Raw genomic sequence first — 25,757 nt, 5'->3', positions numbered from 1 at the left:
GACTGGCATGTTGGCAGAAAAGCACAGTGTGGAGACAAACATGGATACCATTCTCTAAAGGGCAAAAAGCTAGATATATTACAGCAACTTGAATATCTTAAAATACAGACACCTATGTTTGTATGATACCAGGAAAGAAAGAAGAAATTTGTTGCTTGTATTTTTGTTTTTAATGAAAGAAGCCAATAAGGAGCTTGGAGGACTTTGCCTTCTGGGGGGTACAGATTCCTCCCAAAGGTTCTCAGAGCTCTTCAGTCTCAAAAGCAGAACCAAGATACTCATGGAATATCACACATTGTAGAAGAAAGGACTGTTATGCACATTATTTTTGCATATATCTTATTGGATAACAGGCACTTTGGTTTTAAAGAAAATCTTTTTCCACCTTTGCTTTTTTTTTTTTTCCCCCTACCACTTTTACAGGGGACAGAAGTTTTCTGCTTCTCTGCTAATTCGGATTTGATATACAACACACTTGAACAGGGACATTGACAATACAAGAAAATTCACAACTTAGCTAAGTATTTTGCTAAGTGTCTTCAGTCTTCAAACAACCAATCCTGGGACATTATTTTCTCTTTCTATCTTACTTTCTTCTGCAGTATTTCTTTCTGTTGTTTTTGTTCCCCTTTTTTTCCAGTACTGTTTTGATATGCTGAGCATGCAATCTCTATGGAAAGTCAAAGGGGTTCACATCCTATTCTTGCGTACTCTCTTCCCCTTCCTTATTCTCCTGGGCTTTCGCAATTCAGGCTATCTTCATGGTTCCTTGCATAAAAGGAGAAAGACACGGTCCCTCAGTCTTCTGTTCTTCCAAAAGTTCAGTTGCTGTGCAGCTGACCTCTCCTCTGGCCTCCTTCTGTTGTTGTATGACCATATGTAATGTCTTCTCACTTTCAACTGCAACATCTTGAAAAAAAAAAGAAAGGTATGAGGGGGTTAGCAGCGATATTGTGTACTGCATTTCTCATCAAGTTTTAGATATGCGATATGTGAAAGATAAGTTGACAGTGGAGCAACACTGATTCAGATCCTCTGAGGACCTCAATGTTAATATTGATAAATACCCTCTATGGAAATTTTCCTTTTTAGAGGACCAAATGCTAAATCAGAGTGCAGCAGTAGATACTGCAAACCTGCACACTCAGTCCTAATCCGGAAGGTCCTGCTTGCACTGGTTGCATCAGTTATAGAAGATGTGGAAGTCCTCTTGGCCTTGCCAGCTTTAGCTTTCGGTATTAGTAAATTCAGTAGACAAAAGTCAAACTTACTAAACCAGCACAGTGAAAAAATCTTGATAATGTGAAGCAGCCAACTAAGCAATTACAGACTGAAAACTGGATAGGCAGCTATTCCAGTGCCATCATCTAAGCATGTTGGTCAATTCATTAATAGCAAATAGTAGATAGGTCACAAATAACTAAGTAGGCTAGTTACTTTCAAGTAAATGGATTTAATGTTTGCTATTTCTTCTCTGGAATACTCACGTTCTGTAAGGCATGTATCTTTTACAGTAACAATGAGATTCAGTTTTCACTTTGGAGGCCAGCATACTTCTTACATCAGAAGAGGATATTAAAAAACCAGCAGCTTCTTGAAGTGAAATGTAAAACTAAGAAATGGTCTATAAAGGATATTGTGATTGGCTTATGTGGGTGGTTAGCAGAGACATTAATGAAAAAATATATCATGTCCTGGATGCCGTCTGCTGAAATTATAATATATGGCATCTATTCCCACAAAAAACACATACCCATAAGAGCTGTGACATTAAAAAGCAAAATACCTTGTATGGTGGCTTCATTTTTTTCGATAGCTCTCTGTTTCACTTCTTAGAGTAAGCTCTCTTGCAGGTCCAGAGAGGTGCTTTCCCTTCCGGAACAGGTGTGCTCTTTTTCTTGATCAACTTTTTGAATGCTTTCTGTAATACCTGCCCTCCCCTCATTATACAGGAGATGAGTGTTCTTTGGTGCTGTTCAATAACATGGTAGGCTCTGCAAATGCAAAAAACTTCACAATCTATTCCAAATCATTTAGGAAGAAGCAGATGTATTACCCTACCACAGAGACTCATTTGTTTTCCAAACTTAGACAGGGTTTAGTATTCAGTCCCATCATTTCTTGTTGCTGTGACCAACTTCTGAGTGATACCTGATGAACAGTTGGAATAATCAAAATGACAAGTTGCGAGTGTTTCTTAATGTTCCTCCAAGACACGAGAGCCAGTGCATCTTCTGGTTGGTTGAGGATTTTAGTAAAACCAGCTTATCTAGTCGTGACTAATATGTAAATAGGTCTTTTGGTCAAAAGGAAGCAATCTCACCTACAAATACTGATCATACAGGTTGCAGAACCCAACTAAGTAATTAGAATGAATTCATTAAGCCTCAAGGTGTAACCACTTGCCTCAGCATGGCTCAGGAAGGACCTGTTGCTGTAAACCATCCAGACAGAAGAAGAGTCATATCATCCTGGAACTACTACTATGGCACAGGAGAGTGAACTGGGGCAGAGTCTGAACAAAAGCTAAAGGCTGGGACTACAGCGTCAGATTTTCCTGGTGTTTTTCTCTAAGCTCTTCTAGGAAAATAGTCCTTTTTGTGCAGCAGGGAAAGAAAGAATTATAGTTCTCATAAAAACAAATACAGACTGCTGCAAATCTAATTCACCCATTGCACCCAAGAGAAAAAGATCAGAGATCTGGATTTGATAAGCTGCTATATATATATTCAAATATTTATTTTTTTTTTTTCTTCCTGTAGAACAGGACTTGTGACTGTGTGCCAGGGCATTTTTTTCTGTACACACAGAACCAGATTATTTGGCTAGGTTGCTCAGGAGTTGTCTTTATCTTGTAACAAAAATGCAGCAAGACTGCATGGAAGAGAATGAGGTAGAAGCTGGTCTTTTACCTGCCATCTCAAGCACCAAGTTCTGCCAATGCTCCAACAGAAGAGCTCCCATCAATTTGTGTTACAAAGCAAAGCAAGAGAAGCAAAGAACCCACTGAACGAGACTAAATCACAACTTGCCTTTGGATCAATCAGCAATGCCCATTAGTGAGCCTGCAGAGAAAAGCTGCTCACTCCAGAAAGGATACCTCTGTTTATAGCTAAACTGCTCAGTGGAACAGAGCCAGGGAGTGAGCCCAGGCACCACACTGCTGACCATCCACGTTAATTAACTGATAGCCTTCTCCCTGGGATGGCCAATTAGCACTCTCTGAGGCATAGTTCACAGCACAGCCTGCTCCAGGGACCATTCTTGCTAGCTAGTTAAGACATGATCACTTGTTTTTTTGAGGGTAAGAATGAGATTTTTGCTGAACAGATACAAGTCAGCTCATGCCACTTCATTTCAGAGCCCACAAACAGTCCCTTAGCAATCTAACTCAGCCTCTGTATCACTAGCCCTCTCAAAAAACTTCCTTTAAATAATCTAACCTTACCAGTACATACCTTACCCTATCTAAGTCCATCATCCAAGAATGGCCTTGACTGCTTTCCAATACCTATACACTGTTTCAATCATACACAGGACCTAACTGCTTTCCCTAAATCCTTAAAAAGCTCACATGCACTGCTAGTTTGTCAGAGTTCTTAAGGCAGCTGAAAATAGGAAGGAAGAAAATTCAAGCTTCAAAGTTGTAAATACTACTTGATAACAAGAAATGTCGACCAGAGGATTTCCACAAACCTGTTACATACTGTTAGCATGAAAGTTGCAGAAATATCAAACAGTACTAAATTTTTTGCATATGCATCAATTTTCAAACTCAGAAATATCTCCACAACTATAGTATATATGACCTGTTCCTGAGTGGATTTGCTTCAGAAATAAGCTAAGTTGTTTTCAAATCTTTTAGAAGAAACTTCCTGCCCTCTGAATTAACCCCCAAATCAAAATCCCTGGAAAACTTGACCTCAAAAAGCATACAGATTCTGACTCCTCTGGCTGCTGGCTGCTTCTGTTAGTGAGTAAGAACATTTCTTTGCTCAACATATATGATGTATTTAATGTAGTAGAAACTTGATTACAAGAAGCTCCTGGGTCACTTCAAGATGATTATAGGAATGATCAGAAACATTCTGAAATGCTTTCTGCCCTCCCCTCCAAATCAGCCCAGAGGATCTCCACACCACTCAGGTTTGGTGACTCACAAAGCTCAGAAGTTTTCTGGCATATTACTCAACACTCACTGCTATGATGCAAACATTGCTGTCATCCCCAACCACTGCAGAAGAGATCATTATCCAGAGGTGATGAGGTAATTTTTCATTGGGACAGAGCTCCGTAGCACGGAATCTGGATATTTTCTTAGTGTAATTTTTATTGCCCATCATATGGTAGCCTTTGAACGGTGGAGGTCAAAAGCACCATCACAAAATAAACCAACAGTTTAGCATAGGATAGTCATGGGAGGTACCTATTTTCCTCCACTGACCCTGGAGAGTGCCTAAAATTAGCCAGGATAATAAACTAATACACTTATATCAAAGAGTAAACTTTCCAAACCATCTATCTACATTTTCAGGAACTTAAATATTACAATAACTAACAAATATCTTGCTTTGTTAATAATAAACACGAAATGTCATCTAACATAACTTATTTTCTTATCCTTGAAACTGAAAAAGAAGTAAATTGTAAGGATGTGATATTTTGTGGAAAGTGTCAGCTTTCTACGAGCAAGCATAGTCTGATCAACTGAAAATCTAGAAACCTGTTACTAAGTTTGAAATTAATTTACAGAAATGTAGACAAAACAAACAAGAACAAAATCACCATGCTTCATATACATCTCAGTTAAAAGAGCTGGACTATCACACACAAAGAAAAGACAAGTAAAAGTCAGATATACTAGAAGTGACTCTTGAGTAGAAACACTTAAAATGTTCCTGTATGATTACCTACACCCTAAAGAGATTCTCAATAGAAAATGGCAGCCTGCTCTGTCTACATACCAGTGACCCTCAGTAAAGTGATACCTGTTACACCCAGATTTTGTCAGAAAGGATGTAAGCAAGAACACCACTGCATCCAAATCTATGAACTTGTAGAAAGATCTAAACAGTCTAGAATCACCAATACAAAATGGTGTACGGAAAATTATCGATATAGTGTAAACTATGTAAGCAGCAAGGTTATTACATTCTGGAGGACTTTAACTGTAGCAAAAAAAGGAGTCACCATGCACCATGCCATTATCATGTGGCATTCAGCTATCTCTGCACTTCTGGTAATGGCCCAGAACACATCCCCTCTGGTGTCCGTGGGCTCATGGAGGCCCCCAGACGGCACGGCAGGGCAGCCCTGCATGACCATCCTGGGGCCATGTCTGAGCCCAGTCCCCCCACCATGCCTGATCCTGACACCCACCCATGGGCCGACATCCTGGCCCAGCCCTGGCCTGTCCCTGTCCCCAGGGAGGTGCCTGATGCCCAGGGCTGGTGCTGCCCTGCTCCCCCCGCAGCTGCCCTGCTCCTGGCTGGGGCGGTGGGACGGGCCTGGGCTGCCAGGCCCGGCTCTGCCAGGCCCTGCTCTGCCACCCTGGGGAGGCCCCGGCCCCAGGGAGGCCCCAGCCTTGTGGGATCCTGACAATTCTAGACTCTTGCTAAATCATGTTATTCCTCTATCGATTCTCAAAATCCATTCTTTCCTTTTCATCACTGATGGTAAAACATTGCTTTAAATCTTCTGCAAAGTGACTCCATAAAACAGACCATGGATCTCTGGGGCTTGCATTACATGTCAGCTTAGTTCAGCTTTGAATTGCTATGATTTTAAATAACAGTGCTCGAGACTTCCGTCGGTATCTTATAGAAAAGTTGAGTCATTTCTGGCTCAGGCGCTGCCAGTAGTAGGGAAAGACGCTGCAGCCGCAATAGAGGGTGTTGTCTGCACCCACACCGCCCCACCTGCAAGGCACGTCTGACTGTTGGAGTGCTGCAGCACAGTCAACGTGGCGTCATGCTCCCCCTGCGCCACTTCTGCCGTACCATGAGACGGGCAAAGAATTCCTGATGGAAGCGAGTCACGAGCTGAGACGTATGTAAGCGCCAACTTCACAGCTACCCAGATGCGTGACCTCAGCCTCTGCTGACATACCCAGGTACACAGCTACTGACAGCACTGCACCTGTGATACTACGGATTTCAACAGATAACCCCCTGGATAAAACTTGCGATTGAACAATTCAGCTATAAAGGATAAACCAGCTTCCCCTGGGTAAGCCAGGATGTACGAGACCTCTGAAATCACACCTTCGCACTGCAGTGCAGACAATCAGAGCCACCCTGTTGATGCAGGACAGCAGGGAAAGTCCGGTTTGCTTGCTTTTTACCTGATTAAATGGAAATAAAATTAAAATCACCCATAATAAAAAATGGATATTGCTAATGGTTCTTCTACTGGAGTGGACAGAAACACTGATCAGGAAGTCACTGTGCTAAGTATTGTGCAGACAATAAGGCAATCTCTGCTCTGAGAAGTTTAGAGTATTAACGTAGTAATGTCTACAGAGTGAGCAACGGAAGAAGTAGCAGACTTTAATTTACGGTTGATGTCAAAGTTAGAAAGCAATCCAAAAACCTGGGTATTGCAGAATGTGAACTTGCTGAAAAACAGAGCAAAAATGTTGGAAAGAAACAAGATGATAATGGAAGATGTATCACAGCAAATACCTAGATCATTCTTGCCCATATTTTGTATCAACTTTTAAAGTAATTTTTTTGAAGTTATGTATAGTAATAAAGTAAAACACAGTAATAAGAGCAGGCTGCCAAATAGTATTTACAACACAAATCAAAGGGGTATGCTGGAGTACACATTAAAATTTAAACCTTTCATCTGCTGCGTGTATGACAGTATTGTGAGAAAGATAGAAATGGAATACTTTTGGCACTAATTATAACACCCCGTTGAGATCCAAGTAGTTAGAATTTCATATAAAGTGTTGTTATAGCAAGACAGTAATCAAGATGAGTTTTGGTATAACTGAGACAGAAAGGACTGGTAGTTAAATATAGGCGTTTGTCATTGCAGACAGCTCAGGAGATTTTTAAGGTGGTTTAATGCATGTATATACCTTATGATACGAGGGTAAAAATCATGTTGAGGGCACAAATGCTCCTGCCTTTTCTGGAATACTAGGATACAATGCAATGAGCAGAAAAGTAGAGGAAGAAGCAAAAAAGAATCTATATTTTTTCAAGCAGCTCTTCTTAAAAATATTCTAAGAACTAGGTTTGAGAGGACTGTGAAGAGGAAAAGTGTCGTTGTTAGGTATCATTGTTGACCTGTCCTAATAAATTACTGGTACTTAATTGTTTTTAAATACCCACTTTATGTTAGCAATTTTATGGCTTCTCTATGTTGGTCTAAGAACATTTAGCAAACTGTTAAAAAATGAGATAGCATGAAAAACAAAAATTACAGTCAAATAAACTAAAAGAGGACAACATTCTAAAAACAGATGATAGTTGAAAAATATAATTTCCAGGTTGACAGTGTCCATGTAAGTTCATAACAGTGTCATGTTTGAGATACTCTCTGAGTCTGAAGCGTGGATCTATAGCCACAGCAATAAATTATATATGCCCAAGAAAATTCCTGGGCATCAAGGCCAAATTGTATTAAATGGTCTGCATCTATGTTAGTAAACTCTGACTCTGCAAAGCCGAGGAACAGCACGGCTGTTCGGAATGGCCTCTAAAACATCCTAGCTCCAGATCTGTGTCTGGGAATTGTTGGGGAGAATGGTAGTTGGTATACGCCAAAAGTGTACCCAGGTCCTTCTGAATGTGTGCTCTAGTGCCTGAAGACACTTTCTGAACACTGTTTAATTTACTAATATAGATATAGCTGGGGAGTTCCTTGTCCTAAAGTCACAACTAATTTGGTAATGTACCATAAGCCAGAGAGGCTATGTCAGTTGTTTGCTTATTATTGCAGGTAGTACAAAGCCGTCAGGAATAACGGAAGTTTACATGGAATTTAAGAGGTAATATCCTGAGTGCTCCTGGTAGAAAGGCATGCAATAATGGCTTTGCAAAACACATGTGAAATCAGAATCCTAATCAAACCCATCCTTAAAGTTTTCTGGTTCTAGTGGTGTGCTAAGGTGTCTTGGTGTGTTAAGAACCACCAAGACAATTTAAAATCTGCCAGGCTGATCTGTGCCATTTTATGTGTTCTCCTGAGAAAAACATACCATAAGAGGTTACTCTAGAAATAAAGTGCACAATGACAAACACTGTTTAAAATATTATAGAAATATTCTTTTGAAATACAAAGAGCAAAGAAATATACTTTCAGGCTTCTGAGTTTGAGGTCAATTCTGGTAATACCAATTAAGAACCATAGGAAAAAGTTGTTCATGCCAACATGACTCACCTCTGTGTTCTTTATCTCAAGGAGTAAGACAAGCTTGAAATGTCCAAATGTTGACAGAAAATTATCTTGTTTTCACATAACACATAAATTTTGTAGATCATGAATAATGGCATTCTAAAAGTATGTACTATTCCTTTGTTTAAAGTAGGGCTTGTGGGCAGAACTGAAGCACTCTAGTGTTTCTTCACCTATTGTACCACTTAGGGGGGAAAAAAAAAAAAAGAGAGAGAGAATGCTCCTTGCTAGTTCTTCACATCCACAAATGCCTTAGTATTGGTTGCAATGATAGTCCCTGGATATGTCAAGCAACAGCAGTCAAAATATTTGAAAAGTAAACTTCTGCTACTGGTTAACTCATGAGATGCTGTGTTTTAATCATAAAGTCTTTTTGTATTTCAAAGGCATGTCTGTTCCAACTTCTCTAACAAACTGCCAGAAATAAATGTTGCAAATCCATGTATTCCTGCATCCAGAACTGGCTACTGAGTGCTTAATTACATTACACTGAATGCATGGCTACAAAGAGAATTTCTCTCCATACACACATTTCTGTGTTGTAATATGTAGTTCTAAGTGGTCTCATGTCCTTCTAGAGTAACAGAGGTCACAAGGGTATTTCTACACATAAATCACAATCCATTGCACATTTGATCTTCTATTTATGTGGTATTTTTAGGTGAGCTTTCTAGAGCTTAGAAAGCATTTACATCACAGCTTTACAATACTTCTGATATGGATGGTTGGCTATGGCAGGATGAAAGAATGAGTATGAGTTTTAGAAAAAGTGTACTGCTTTTTCTGATAAGGATTTTCCTAAGGTGCCTTCTCCCTTTGTATGGAAAGATGGTACTTTCTATGACTGCCAGCCAAATCAGAGCATTTTTAAGCATGTCATAAGGCTTTTCAGACTGGTTTACTCTCCTCAATGAAAGGTTTTTGGATTTTTTTTTTTTTTTCAAAAAAACTCATCAAATGTTTGCAATGATTGCAATATGTTTTGCAATCTTTTGAGATCCTTGTGTACAGGGAAATACCTCTAGTTCTAGTCTTGTTCAATGACTGAAGTAGATCTCCATTCTACACCTACCTGTTCTACTCCATTCTACACCTACCTACCTCTACACCTATGAAAAGAAGCAAGAAGGTTATTCTGGTCAAGTGGCGTACCAATCCAGTTTAAATTCCATGCATAGGTTGTGTGGCATGGCATCAGATGAATATAGCTGCAAGTAGATGTTCTGCAACTTTATATTTAATATCAATTGCACAGCCTGATTTTACAAGCTTTCTTAACAGTGGGCTAAAGAAATAAAAACATAACCTGTAGAAAGTATTCACAAGTTCTGGAGATGATGATCATGTTAATTACAGGAGTGCTATTAATCCCTAGATACAAACCAGCACAAACATGAGCTAAGAAAAGTGTGGCCCAAGCACAAATTAGCAGTGATTGTGTTATACGACGTGTTTGTAAAATGGACAATGTCTTCCAAAAGGTAGGTTCAAGAACTAGAAAGGGCAGCAAAAATGGAAGAACTTAGGAAATGTGTTTGCCTTTTGCTTCCTACTTTTTGTGACATTTGATCCAAGGGCATTTAAAAGGACTTATTTTTGTGAGTAGTCAATATTTAAATTGGAAAACTAATGACAGATGAATTGTAACTGTCGCTAGTACATGCTATGAGCTCTCATTCCTGGCCTGATGGGAGTCTGTGTTGTATTGTAGAGCTCTGTGGGTCTGTCCATGATTTCTAATGGATCAGCAGGGCTACTGTCAATAGGCTTATATTTCCTACATATGAGCCTACACCTCCACCAGAAAAAAATGAAAGAGCACAAATACTGAAGTAGTTTAAAAAATATTAATTATCAGAATCAGTCTTCTGATGTGCAGACTTGGAATTTATCATATCTGTTCTGTAGTATTCTCTGTAATATTCTCCATAATATGCTGTAAATTTCTCCCACGAACACTCCTATAAAACTCATTCATTAGCGTATTAAGAAAAAGCAAACACAGCTGAAGCAAACTGAGTTCTGTAGTCTGTTTGTGGAAATATTTGGAGTAGTTACCTAGCATTAATAACATGTACCATGGTAGCAAAAATAACCAGCTGTGTAACACCAGAAATGACAAGAAAAGACAGAAAAAAAATTTCATACTCTTTTTTTAAAAAAAAACAAAACAACCTTTTGTAGAATCAGTAACACACTCTAAACCTACTCAATAGGGCGAGATCTGTAGTAATAATAACACCTTTTACTAGACCAGTTTGACACATTTGGGAGATACAAGATACAGGCATTTGGGCACCAAGGCCTTTCTTCAGGTCTAAAATAGCAACAGCAGCCTTTAAAGATGAATACACGCTGAGAATATGCAAGCTGCATATCTCAAGTTGCATATCTCAGACCATCTGAGAGAAAAAGTAGTTGATATTTGTGAAACAGAGGAATTGCAAAGGGAAAAGGCAATAAATATAATCTGATTTTAATAAAAATGCAAGAGTGGCTGCACTGGGCCATAGCAGAGCTCTAGAGCAGAGAGGTGTTTAAATCCATATTCTATCTTAAACAATGGCCCATGCAAAAAGAAAGTTCCCATGATTGCACAGTTGTTCACGGTCTGTTGTCATGTACCACCTCAGATGATAGCAATGTTTTACATGCAATAAATATACTAATTTAAAATTCTACTAGATTGCTGATACCTCACATAAAAATCCTAATTACAAGTCCATTGTGATTACAGTTCAAGTTTACAAGTTCAAGAAGGTAATTTCTGAGGCTAAAGTAAAACATAGCTCTAGGAGTTTAACTAATAAATACTAACTACCTACCAATGGAATTTCACAATATTAGTCTCATACCTTGGTCTTATTCGACCAAGGGTATTTTATCCTTAATCAAGAAATATACTATCAATACCACCATTCAGAATATAACTAAATGTTTGGATTCTGACATACTCAGAACAGTTAGGAAAACAGTATAGCAAAAAAAGAACATAGAATTGCCGTGCACCAACATTCTCGATCCTTGTTAGAAGAGCAGCAGAACCACCTAGTGGAATTTTCTTTTATTACAATGACTCTAAAATGCCATCTTGTAAGCAGTGTAGCAATATATGCTGCTTTATGGGAAAGTTAATATGTGGTATCACCACTGAATCACGAAATTAGGACTGGGGAGACTCCTACTACGTTTCCAACCCATCTTCCTGTCATGCAGGGCTATTACTCTATTGTACACTGTTTTTCACCTACTATAAATGTATCAAAGGATGATTGCACTGCTCGTTCTGAGATACAGTTTTCTAACTTTTCATATGTCATGAACAATTTTGCCCTTTAATTAATTTAAAAGTGTCTTTTTTATGTAATCTTATTTTCTTTAAATTTGAATACATTCCTCCAACACCTTTCTGGTTTTACACTTCAAACCTATAAAGTTCTGTCATGTCCCTTCTGTACTCCATAGCAGTATTGGTAACAGTGTTAAATTCTTTTACTGATATCTTCTAAATTGGCTTTGTCAACTATCTATCTGGTGAGCTTTTTGCTTCTTCTCTCAATTCCCAGAAGCACATCTTAGAATCTTTCTGGTGATGTGTGCAAAACTGTATGAAAATGATGCACAGAAATATCAAGGACAATTTAAAATATGTCTTGATAACAAGTCTTTTTATAACTGTAAAAACATATTCAAACTTTTTTGTATATTAAACTAATGTCAGGAATATGAGCAGGAGTTGGTGATTCTGCAGATATGGCTCCCCTGTTTTCAGTGAGTAGGAAAGCATAACCAAATTTCAGTCCTTCTTTGTTATATATGTACACATTCTCTAAGAGACTACTAGAACAATGTTTGTAAAAGTTTTCTAGGTCTCAAATGTAAAGCAGATATATTAGTTGAACGTGGGAGACGTACAGAGTGATACTTTCAGCAAGCACTTGGTTTAACTGCCAAACACAGATTAACTTCTATTATCTTATGATTAAGTTTACAAAGATAAAATTTATCCTTAGGAAGTGCACATAGGTTCCAATCTGTAGGCATAGCTGTAAAGAGCACAGCCCTTAGAAAATCAGGATCTGTGCTACTTGTATGGGACTTCTTGCCTGAATAAGAAACACAGGTCCTGGATAGGACACAGGAATTTAAAAAGAGAATCTGAAAATCTACTCTATATGGGACTATTCTAGACTTTTTCACAAAAATGGCATGTCAGAAAAATGAGACTAAAGATGAAGCACTATTTACTTTGGCCACACTTTGAATACATAACTAACAGTGTGGGTTTAAAAAGATATGGCAAAAGTTGTTCTGTTTTGTGACACAACTGCCATAGAAGTAAATGAGGCATATAGTTGTGGGACTGAAAAAACCCCAGATGTATGATACATGACTTTCCTAAGGAGTAGGCAGAATTTAGCGGTCTGGTACATCCAGTGATTGTTAATGACAAAATGTGTTGGTATACCATGGTGAGCTACAATAACTTTCAGAACATGCCAAGACTTCCCAGTATGTTTCCACAAATGAGAAACAGGTTTCTAGGGGAAACAGTGTTCATCTCAGAAGTTTCAATACTGGGACTTTTTTTTTTCCCTTTCTTTTTTTTCCCACGCCCTGACTATAGCTTATTATTTTTCCTGGATATCACATTTTTAGTCAATAATTTCTGTTCTCTTTTCTCATTTATGAAGCCACATTCAGGTTAAGAGTGATATTCATCTTATGAAATGCACAATATCCACAATAGAGACCTCAGTACTCACATAAGGGTCCCTTTATGTTAACAGAGAGAAGTAGGCACCTTTAAGGCATGACTCATCTGATGTAATTTAAGCATTTGCTTTAGGACAGGATGAATCATATCAAAGAAATGACTGCATAACTTCAATGATTATAGCAAGAATCTAGACATGTATCTCCTATGACTATGTCTGAGTCATAAATATGAATTTCACGGACATAGCCAGCAACTGAAATTTTATCCCTTCATAGGTCCCTCTTTTGCTAAAGTAGAATATGATCTAGCATGTTCGTACAGGTCAAAGAAAACACTAATGACTTCGTTCCAATTGTCTGAAATTTCAAATGATCACCTAGCTATATGAAATATATTTTCAAGATGATACTTTTGTATATGTTATATTTTTTAAAGTAATTTTTAAAATTTTGTACATTTTACAATTTTTAAATTTTGAAAAATAAATTTAAAAAAGAAAGTTGAATTTTCTTTTCAAAACTGTGATACTATTATGAAAAATAGTTTCTTAAGCCAATTTGTTCCTTTGCTTTAGCAGAAATAAAATAATCTGGAAAGTTTCCAGTATATCCATGATTGAGTACTGTAGCACCAATCATTGCAAGGAACTTAAAAATTAACACATGTATATGAAAAGCATAGGCTTTTCCAACAATGCAATGCCTTGCTACACTTCTGCCCACTGAATGACTGGAATATGTAAAAAGACTAATTAATATAATGCACAGATGAAAGACACAGTTGTGAATTGTGCCCAACATTGCCCTTTTTTTGGCATAATTTAGTAAAGATGTGCCTTAAAACCCTTTTTGGAAACTTGAAGCATTTTGGGAATGGCTGATTAGATGATGCACTCTAAAATACTGAACAATGTAACTGAGGTTCCTTCCATTTATCTATGAGAAGAGAGAGACTGGTTGGGTCAAAACACTGTGAGAATGTCAACGGTCTTGTTTTTTATTGCTCGTGCTGTAATATCACATGAAGGCTGGCAAAGGAAAAGTCTTAAAAAATAAAAGCCGGGGAGGGAGGACATCAGCAAGTTAAACATAACAAAAGAAACAGATTGGATAAGTATACATTAAATTATATTACCCTATTCAATGACTATGTAATGCTTCTTTTTTCATGTTACTCTGTATACAGATTTACTTATCACCTATACATCTCATGGTACCTTACTGCAACAGTCACTTCAGTTCATACATTTAAAACTTTCTCAAGAGCCTCACGGCAAAGAATGCACTGAATAAACATGCTGGGTTACTAAAATATCAATAAATTTTATAGGAGATATAGAAGATCTCCAGAACTTTACACACTCAGATGCACACACACACAATGACACATGTACCGCCAGGCCAACTTTTCAGCTGCTTGCAAGACTTCTTTGGTGAAAACACTGAAGATACAAAGCCTCCAGATATGTCCCAGAATGTACATTGTACTGACCAGTGTTTGTTCTTTATGCACCATTACAACTTACTTTCATCATGTCAGCTAAACAGGATTAAGAACTCAGGTGGGAAACTCACAGTGAGAGCAAACAGAGCTCCGAAACATTTTCATGGAAACTGCCCTTGAGATAAAAAGGTGAAGCAGAAAACAAAATGAACAATAAAAAGAATTGATTCCACAAGGTATTTTTCAAAGACAAGTTTCAGCTAGCTTCTGAAATAAATAAAGCATGCTACATTCTTCTTATTATTTTACTAGTTGCATGTAAAAACTGACCGTGGGTATTATCAGTAATACTTATCTCTTTTACAATTCAGTAAAATGATTTGTTATACAGAGATATCTCCTTTACCACATCATCCTACACTCACTTTGACAGATAATTGGGAAAAGTATTCTTTTTTTTTTTTTTTTTAATCATTTTGCCACTTTCAAGACATCAGTAGGACATGACAAAGATTGAATCTGAGTACAAGATTTCAGATATTCAGAATTATGTCTGTTGTGATTCTGATGACAGATTTCTGCAGTACCAGTAAACACATTTCTGACTCTCTTATTCATTTAAACTTACCTTGACATTTTACCATCAGAAGATTTCTATTTCAGGCCCTCTAAGTATATTTACTGTCTTGATAATTGCTACATGCACAGTCAAACCAAATCAGTGAGTTTCAGGACCAAATAAAATTCTTCACTGCCCTATTAATGGGTCTGTACTAAATTATAAGCAATATCTTCTTTGGTTCTCAGAAGAAAAATACAGTAGCTCATTGCATACTTACACAGAAAAAAATACTTATGAGAACAAAACCAAATGGAATGCTAAAATGCTGTTGCCTATGGAAATATCTGAAATTGTCAGCAATAAACACAAAATCTCAGCCATTTTGCTTAACAGCACCTCTTGCAAAACAGCGAGGGGGTTTTATCCTTGACACATTGGAATAATCTGTGCTAAAACCCTGGGGAAATGCAGAGAAGATAGCAGCCAGTTTGCTTCTCTTCTTTATCTGAATTCCAGACACCATTGGAAATCCTATGGTGAAAAGCTGAAGTACCTTATACTGAAATCCCCACGAAAATATTTTGCCCAGAACCTTAGCTTAAATGAAACATCTTCAAAGAATGTTTTTTAAACTCTTTCTCACATCAAGGTATTCTTGACACAAATCTTCTTACCTGAAACACTATCCAATGTTTTATTCCTTCTATAATATAGAAGACACATGGTCATCTTTCACATTTTCTGTAAATCATCATTTTGATATCCTGTAATTGTTTATTAATAACAGTAGTAAAAATACCAAAACTATAATTTTAGATCATATTTTAGAGAGTGTTCTAGGAGCTCTCTATCAACCCATGAAGATGATGCCCTGCTGCAAAGAGCCAGCAAGCTAATTTGAAGACTAAAGGAAAACAGAGAAAACCTAATTGTGAAAATAATTTTGAATATTTGAAACTCTATATAGCTGTGTAGTCATTTGTTTACATTTTAGATAGACATAAAGTAAGGACTTGAACTTAAGCTTTTTCTGTTTTATATGATACTTATATACTCTGTGTATGTTACTTCATTATGTATTTCTAGTCTTTCTTGCTAAGCCCATTAGCATCTAATGGCAGTTGTTTCCCACTCTTGTCATCTCATCCTTGCATATAACTCCCTCATTTACTACTAACTCTCCTCAGTTCTCAGTTTCCTCTTTCCCACGCTTCAGTTCTAGTGAATTTCCAAAGCCAACCACTCCATATGCTTAGAGGCATATTAAACTTCTGTCATTTTTTTTGCTCTCACATTAAGTCAGATCTTATGCTTCTGCTTCCCAGGGAGCCACAAATTAACAAAAAAAATGTTCACAGATCAGAGCAGATAACCCAAGATAATGAACTTTTTTTCTGGATGTCATGTACTAGTGCTACTGTATACTTTGCTATTAAAAGCAGGTAAGAAGAATTATGTCTGCTTGCAAATTGCTGCTCAGCTTCAACAAAAGAAGCAGCGTAGATCTATCACTACTCTTCAATAATGTAAATTTATGAACTAGCCCAGTGTTTTGCCATCCATCCTCCTCGGCTATGGCTTTGATGCTTATCTATTGCTTATATAAATCTTACATAAATTTAACTCATAAGACAGGAAGCACAAACTACCTTGTGTTTGGTTACATTCACTGAAAACATAGTAGAACCATATTGCGTGTGGGAACACAAATGTTTAAAATACATAGCTCTGCATAATTCTTGTTCTTTTGCTTTATGTGTGCACGTGAGTGCATATCCATTTCTTTGTGGCTTACTGGAGGGGTAAGTATTTTAAAGGAAGACATTATGACTGTGTTTTCCATCTTCAGGTAGATCATGCGTGTGGAAGAGGGAATGATGTGAAAACCTTTTTGATAATAGAGACTGCTAGTCATTAGCAGCTCACCTGCAACTACCCAATATGTTTATTATTGAATTTGTTTAAATGGTAGCATGGAGTCTAGACCCTGAGAAAATCAGGATGGCTGGGAGCTTGGGCTGACTCCTCCAGAATGATAAAAATTGCTATTTGGAAAACTGATGTATACCCTTTCCTGATGAGTGTGTTCATGTAACCTGACTGGCTCAGACAGGTTCTGATCCAGCTTTCAATACCTGAACAAAAGCATAAGTAAAGTCTAACTATATTTTTCGAGTAGCTTCTGTCATTACTGCATCTGTATCAGGTGTTTAATTCATTGATGAAAAAACACAGATAAAACACTGTAAGAGATCTGGAAACTGACTTTCTGTTTTGAACCCCATAAAACTAGAAAGATCTCTCATTTTCTATTAAGAGTAACAGATTTGCAACAGCTATATTGTAATTCATTATCTGAATACCATTTTAAATATCACTGCACACAGAAACATGTTCAACTGCATTTTCTCAAATTCTTTTTAAAATTATGGCAGTGAATTCAAATCCATACAACATACTACTTTTGGATGAATACTGCATTTTTAAGATCTCTACGTGATATGACGGACATTCTTTAAAATAAGCAATGAATAAGAAAAAGTACAAACTGAAGTAAGAATATAAATCAGGAATTAAATGTACATAACCTTGCAATGACTTGATCATTATGAAAGGGATCACAAATACCTGCCAATAACTATTTCAAGGCTGTAAACATTGGGGCTGCCAATGTGTTATTTACATTTGTAGAAAATTGATAACTGGAGATAATGGTATGTAATTTTGAAATAATACAGACTGAATATGAAAGGTTTCTTGGCACCACCAGCTATTAGAATTTTGAATTGCCCTTTATGGGAAGTGACTGAAACCTTATTCCTTTGAAAGTTAAAAACAACAAAGGACAAAATCCTTGAAGATGACTTTAAGGACTCAAGCCCTGTCGGCTGTAGGCTGCAATAGAACCTTCTATAGCTAAGTGAATAATTCCCTTCCCCTCATCTTTATTGTGTTGAAAAATTCTGACCTTACTTCTGTTAATAATCTTGGCACAATACTTTTCACTCTTTCTTGAAATCCAGGACTGTGTCTGTATGATACAAATGCAGTGGATTGCAGGGATATCCAAGCTAGCTCTGAACAATGTAAGAAGGGAAAATCAGGCAGAAGACACAGAATAATGCTGCTGTCCTATTTCTGGCACATTAATCACTCTGATAAGTCTATATGGCACAGCACTGCATTTGCTCTTACACCTGAGAATGTTAACAAAATCTGCTGTACAGGGAAAATATTTCTAAAGTGTTTCTGATCTTCAACATCCTTATAGCTAAAATGATTGCCATTCAGTCCTCTTTACCTTTACCTATTAAAACCAGTCATGAACAGAAGACAAATGATGCTAGTCAAGATCTGATACACTCTTGGGAATCTCTATTGGAAATATCAGCTCTTCACAATATCCTATAAAGCAATGAAGAAGCAGGAAAAAAAAAGATTTTGAAGAGGAACAATTTCTCCTTTGCACATTGCTGAATGGGAGAGTTAGTTGAAAAACACAGTATTCTTTTAAAAGCATCAAAATAGTACTGCAGTCTTTGAAAACATTATGTAATAAATTCTGCAGCTTTATTTCTTTGCAATCAGGGGATACTTCTTTATAATTTTTAGCAGTGCAAATTTCTTCAAAGTAAAGGCAGAAGTATTGCTTTACAACATTAACATCACTGCGTTCATTTGCTTGTATCTACCACAAACTTCAAATATTTTACGTTGACCTTCAATCAACATAATTTGTTTTAAAATGCCATAAGCTAGAACTATGAGAGGTAGGGTTTGGGGGCAGCAAATGCCAACATTTGAAATAAGCAATTTATTCCAGCAAAACTAGCACAAATATTGTCTAGAAAACAAAATTTAAATACTCACAATGAAATTATTTTAGAGGAACTACCTTTTATTACAATCTACAATTACTATTGCAATGAAGGATGCTATTCTAAGACTGCATGTTTAGGGGACCAAATTCAAAATAGGCTGTGTCTAAAATTTTTAAATTAATTTGAGATTAAAGGACCTGAAAAAGGACATTATATTAAAATAGAAATCCAATTTTCTTGCTGGCTCACCAACACTGAAAAGGTTAAGCTGGTAAAATATAACTCTTTATCCAGGGCTCTTCTAAGCTACTGAAGGCAGAACAAGTTGTTGCCTAGGACAACAAAATATTTAGTGACTGTTTATTTTATCTGTTTTTGTAGAGAACTCGTGGGCTGGGACGAGAGGTTATTTTCTATCTTTTTTAAAGGGAACAAGAAGCCTTGGGTTGGGCTGCTTCTGCTGTACTCCCTGGAAAGGAGATCATATTCTGAAACTTGAAATATGAACCTTCTTATAGAACACTAAGATTTTAGACAGAAAATCAGATGATAAGGCAATTTATTTGCTGCCTGAATGGAGGGGGATTTTGTTAGGATACTTCAGAGAGAATACCCTCTCTGGCACTAGGCAGAGTAGGTTGCTTTAATAAAAAAATTATCTTGCATTATAAATCAATCATTTGTGCTACCTAGTGTGTTACAGGACAAGAAAATGATCCTGCAGGTGGAACACAATAGGTGCTAAAATTGCTCAGCTTTGATTATTAGTGCTAAAAATTGCTGCCAATCACTACCTGATTATAATTTGTTTTGAAGAGAGCGTGGGGTAGAGGGAAAGAAAAAGAGAAAAAGAGAGAGGGGAAAAAACCTCTGGTTTTAAGAATTCTAATATAAGAGCAAAGATTTACCTCAGAAAAGAGGTAAAAGTGATTGTTAAGATATTATATCATTTTAATATGACTAAAATCCTTACATTTAAAAATAAATGCAGGAAACGGAAACTTATTAAAAGAAATCTGCAAATTTCAATGGCTAGATTTACTGATCAAACATGGCTATTTTACTATCATTTTTTAATCAGAAAACAATATTTTTTTTTATTATTGCCATAATATAAGGAAATATAAATATAGAATCAGGGAAATGATTTCAAAGTACTTATATAATGTCTTCTATTTAAATAACCTCTAGTGCAAAATGACACCAGATGGATTACAAAAGAATCATTATACTACCAAAAAATAAATGCTGTGAAAATGTCCACAGTGCAAATGCTTTTTCTTTCTTTCTTTACTGTGTTGTATTGTAAACTGAATAAAGCACTGTATTTGAACTAAAAGAAGTGTTTTTCCTCCCACTTATCCTGAGTCTGAGCACTGCCATGATCCAAGGTGGGAGTGGAAAGAGGTAAACAGTGGATGGTTTGAAGAAATTGCCATGGTTTATGTCGTCTCCTGATCTTTTGCAAGTAACAGTATAGAGGGAACAGGATGATGTATTTAAAAAGTATTTTGCATTACCATGAGGAACACATGGAAGTTTGCACATCAAATCACTCAAAGGCTATGAGATCACTACCTATGCAAAATGTTACACGCAGAAACTGTACATAACTGTTAAACGTTATGAAGTTACAATACTGGCACATGGATTTGTTGAGGATAAAGAGCTTCCAACAAGATTTCTAGAAACAGCCACTGCAATACTACAACATAACAACAGTTTCTAAATGATCAGTAACATCCACAATCATTTAGGGACTGAATGACTGATGGAGCTGCTACCAGTATTCAAAGCAGAAAGAATCATTTTCAAATGACTGCAAGATTCAATGGAGCAAATTTACTGTATGATTGTAATTGGTAAGTATTTCATTCTTGCAAAAGAAACAAAGATGTGCATTATTAAAACCCTTTTGAGACCTCTGTGGGTGCCCTGGATGACCAAAATCTACACAACTATTGTGTATGGAAAGAATTTGCTATTTATATAATATCTCATAACTTTTTTTTGTATATGCAATGAACCTACTGATCCCATTTCAAATGGAACAAAGAGTAATTCAGGGAGTTATCCTTTGTATTTACAACTGTAGCAGCAAACACATATTAATGTAATCTCATTTGCAGCATTGCTCTACTAATGTAGGAGCAACTGAGCAAATCCATATACATGTCTTACCTCATGAAGAAATAATACATCATGATGAAAACTATTCAGTTCCAGATCCATCTTCAGAGTATTTGATTTGAAATATACAAGCAACTATCCTGTTGTCAAAAAAATGCTTAATACTTGGTCCTACTTACATTAATTAGGATAGTTTTGTGAACAGATAAGCCAGAGAATTTGAATGGATATTGAAAGTTTCTTTCATATTTCCTCAAACCAATCAAGGTTGTGCATTAACCACTTCAAAATCATAGTTATTTAACATAAAAACCACCACAAATGTAGTAGGAAAGATCTTCTTAAATGTCTTAATGCATCCTATACATAGACTACTACTTTACTAATGAATGAGAAAACCCAAAGTTCAGCCTGCCTGGCAGAGAACTTTAAAGATTCCCATAAAACTTTCAAAGGCTAGAAATATCTGTTTCTCAGTACAACAGGCACATTTGTTTTTGCAGAATGTCAGAGAGATTCTCAAGCGTTTTATGCTACCTAAAAACTTTGAAATACAAGACTTCTGGTTTTGCACCAGTACATCAACATGGTTGTCTCTACAGAAGTGGCATTCACATTTGAAGTGTGATAGTCCATCATTTAGCTTGCTGGAGAATTCTTACTTTCAATTATATACATTTATATATAAATACATACACACACACATATGTGCGTGTGCACGTTTATATACGTAGCTGTTTTAAAAGTATTGGTTCACATAAGTTAACTTCAAGTACTTTCTTAATCAAGTACACTAGTAATATGCTCCTGAATGTTTGGAAAGAGTGAACAAAGAAAAAGTCATACAGAGAATTTTCTAAACTCAACAACTATAGAAGTTATTTTTAGTAAAAAAATACCTAATAAGTTGAGATCCCATACTCTATTGCTAATGCAGACTCATAGTCGTGAAAGCTCTTCTGACTATCAAAATTGTTGGAGCCATTTAGAAAGCAACTACAGGAAGAGCTATTGTCATCTTTATCAGTCAGCAGTGTCTCTGGGAGATCAGAAAGGACTGTGGCTCCAAGCAGTCTTAATTCTTTTCAGTGATCTGAAATCTAGTACAGGGCTCTGAGGCAGAGAGGAAAAGGAACAGGAATTGTAGATTTGCAGTCGCAATGTCTGAGAATATGTTATTGAGATGTAATGTTTCATTCCTCTTAAAAAACTGCCTCTGCAGAGTGGCACGCTTGGGAAATTAAGTAATAACAAGAGAAGAAGAGTCGCAGAGTAATTTGTCAAACAGAATCTGAAGGACAGCCCTCCTAAGAAAAAGGTATCTTTTCATGCTATAGAGCATGGGAAATTAAGCTGTCAAGGGAGCACAGTACAAAATCAATCCATTTGGTGTGTATTACCCGATCAAGCTGTGGAGTTGCTATCTGCTTTGCTGGAGTAGATCGGAAGGCTGCTAAGTGAGACACTAACCTGGTCAAGGAATCTGAATTCAGTATGTGGTCCATTTTTAAGTTCTTTAAGCAGAGACTATAAGTTGTACTGACATTGTAGGTGCATTAGTTGGCTAAGGTGTCATGAGAGCTGTGAGAACTAAGTTCAATACAGTGGTTGCTATTATGTAGAGCTATAGGCTCAAACTAAATATTTATAAAGCAGTTCTGACTTTGAAATTAGACATGTATAGCTGGCACTCTGTATTGGAGCTGTACAGAGAAGGACTACAAAGATACAGAGACAAGATTTCTGGAAGTATGGAATGGCTAAATGGACTAAGACTCTTCAGTTTGCAAATGACATGAGTGCAAGGAGAAATGATAGAAGTGTGCAAAATGAACCATAGCACAGGAAAGATAAACAAAGAAGGAATTCAGGGATGAACTTGCTGAATTGTTCGCAATGGTGTGTAACTTTTCCCTTAAAACCTTCTTGTTTTCTGAGGACTGGAGGGTGATAAAATTGATGACAATTTTTGAAAAGAGGTCATGGAAGATGCATGGAAACATCGGCCTCTAAGCCTGTCCCAGGCAAATTAGTAGGAGTTCAATAATGCATACTAGTAGAGGACACACAGATAAATACAACCAGGAAGAGTTAAAGTGACTGCATGTAAAGGCATCTCATATCTCAAAAGGCTATTGGAGTTCTTTGAAACAGTCAAAAAATACATTGATGAAGTTGATGATGGATAAAATAGCTGGTTAAACCAGGAGACTGTAGGAGAAAATGAAGTTTTCACAGTGGAAGAAAGTTCTTAGTGAACTTCTGAAGAGATCTGTGAATGGACCTCTGCTCTTCAATATATTTATAAATTCCATAAGAAAGAAAACTAGCAGTAAGATCACAAAACTTGGTAAGGATAATAACTCATTCAAGGTAAGAAAGACAAGGACCAGCTGGGAAGAACTTGCCCAATTTCAGAAGTCCGAGCTGAAAATTATTAATAACTAGAAGAATGCTATGCAGATGATAGTTCATAATATGCTTGTCCTATCTGCGTAGCCTTCCCTGGTCATCTGTTTAAGGCCATTTTTATAGGCTGGTTAGGTAGAGCCTCTGATCTGTTTCAGTATGGCCATTTTCATGCTCTTTCACTCCTCAAAATCTAGTGGGCTGCAGTGAGATGATCATGTAGCAGCCTTTAAGATAACTAAAGAATCACTTTTTCACACAGTATATAATTAAATTAAATTGTGGAACTTGTCGATGATGTTGTGGAGGGTTGAAGATATTTAGCTATAAACTAATGGAAGGCAGTCCATTGGTAGTTATTTTCTCTCTCTAGTATCTTTGATCTGATCCTGAACAACAATCATTATTATACCCTAGTGTAAACCAGGAATGCAATTTGTGAGTGACAGTATCAAGAACACTTGCCCAAAAGCTCAAAATCTGGACAGTAATTGAGTTTAAGAAACCATTTGGTAAATATTAATTTTGCAGGAGACAAAGACTGAATCATCTATGTGGAAGATGGATGTATAAAAATAGAAGAAGCTCACAGTGCAGGATGAACTAATTGAGAAGAAATGTAAACCAGGCCACTTACATGTAACCCTCCTCCCAGGAGTTCAACTATCTGTGATTCAAGGCCTACTTTCAGTACAGCGCAGCTGTGCAACTGTTCTCAGTTTTCTTCTGAGAAAATTGTTAGGGCGTGAGAAGCTGTGAGAGAGTGCACAGGCTGGAAGCATGCGAGATAAGAAAGGTAAAGTTGCAGACATAAGTAAGATTGTTGAGACGGAGAAACTGGCACCTCAAGCATTCAAGGATAACAACACTTACATGAAAAGGTATAAAATCCCAAGACAAAAAAGGGAAATCAGAAGACAGCAACTCAGCAACATCATAGATCAGCCTGTTCCAGGGAGCAACAGAGGCCAGCCCTCCCCTACCTGAGTGATGACTACTTGCCCAGTAGACTTAGTGACTCATTTGGTGGGGGTTGATTTAATGCCTAGTTCATTAGTCCTACAATGTATTGTGTGTGTTAGACAATAAATAACTTGCTTTGTGCTTTTAAGCTGTTTATATCTTGCCTGAAGAATCTTTCTGGTAAAAGTTCCCTGCAGAGTGACTCCCCGAGGGGGAGGGTTATGTAAGTAATCCAGAATAACAGACAAGAATAATATGATTAGTCATGTAGAAGAGCATTTATACTTTAAAGCACAGGTGCACATTTTAGATGGATTAGGGGATTTCAGAACATAGTGGACTTTTTTTCAGCAGGTTATATATATTTCAGAAAAGTTCCATGTAGCTACAAAATCGAATAAATGATATCTGAATCTGGGTAGAGAATCTGACCTCTCTAATGAGCCAAGAAGCCTGGGAGACAAAACCAAAAGTGTTGGGAAAGCCAATGCTGGGAAAAGGCATTCTGAATATTTACAATCCCAGGATAAGGAAATTAGAACAACACTTCCCAGGAAGCACATACCTGAGAAAATAACAAAGCAAATGTATCTGGGAAAGTTCTTGATCTAAATGACAAACAAATTAGTGAAACAGAATCTAAATTTCAAAGTCTGGCTTGTTGAAAAAAGACTGAGAATGCTGGTGGGAGCTCACAAGAAACACAAATGAATAACTTTTAAAATGACTCTTCTGATTCAAATGCTTTAAGTAATTGCTGTTTGATTGTGCTTGAAGCAACACACACACTATATATGTATACATAAAAGTCTGAAAGGAACTAGCACGTAAGTTAGAGCAGACATTACCGTTCTGGAGTAATGTGCAATAAATTGCAGGAAGCTGCATATTGAATTTGCTCCTTAATGCAAATGATGAAGCTGGAGGACCAGAGAAGCTGAAGGAAGATGGCCTTTACCACTCATGTCTCAGACCTTCTCCCTCTCTCTTATGCTTGACATTCTCACAGTTTTTTTTTTAAATTTGCTTGCCTAGATGATAACTTCTAAGGATGGTAAAACAGTGTTGGAAAATAGAGTAAGAACTGTTCTTTTTTAGGAAGATAAGATTCAAAGCTCTGATCATTCCAGTGTCCTATGGGAGTAAGGGGTAACTCACAATGGTTAACTTTAATCATAGAATCATAGAATCATTTAGGTTGGAAAAGACCCTTAAGATCATCGAGTCCAACCATAAACCTAACACTGCCAAGTCTACCACTAAACCATGTCCCTCAGCACCACATCTACACATCTTTTAA

General features: G+C 36.9%; 1 protein-coding gene across 1 annotated transcript in view; it reads right to left on the bottom strand.

Annotated features, from left to right (window-relative positions):
* Positions 1-25,757, bottom strand: part of ANKS1B (ankyrin repeat and sterile alpha motif domain containing 1B) — a gene marked incomplete at both ends in the record, with an annotated part of 442,459 nt that overhangs the window by 128,598 nt on the left and 288,104 nt on the right.

This window comes from Platalea leucorodia (assembly GCF_965183815.1).
Source record: "Platalea leucorodia genome assembly, chromosome: 4".
Taxonomy (NCBI): domain Eukaryota; kingdom Metazoa; phylum Chordata; class Aves; order Pelecaniformes; family Threskiornithidae; genus Platalea; species Platalea leucorodia.
This window is presented reverse-complemented; position numbering and strand designations above follow the sequence as displayed.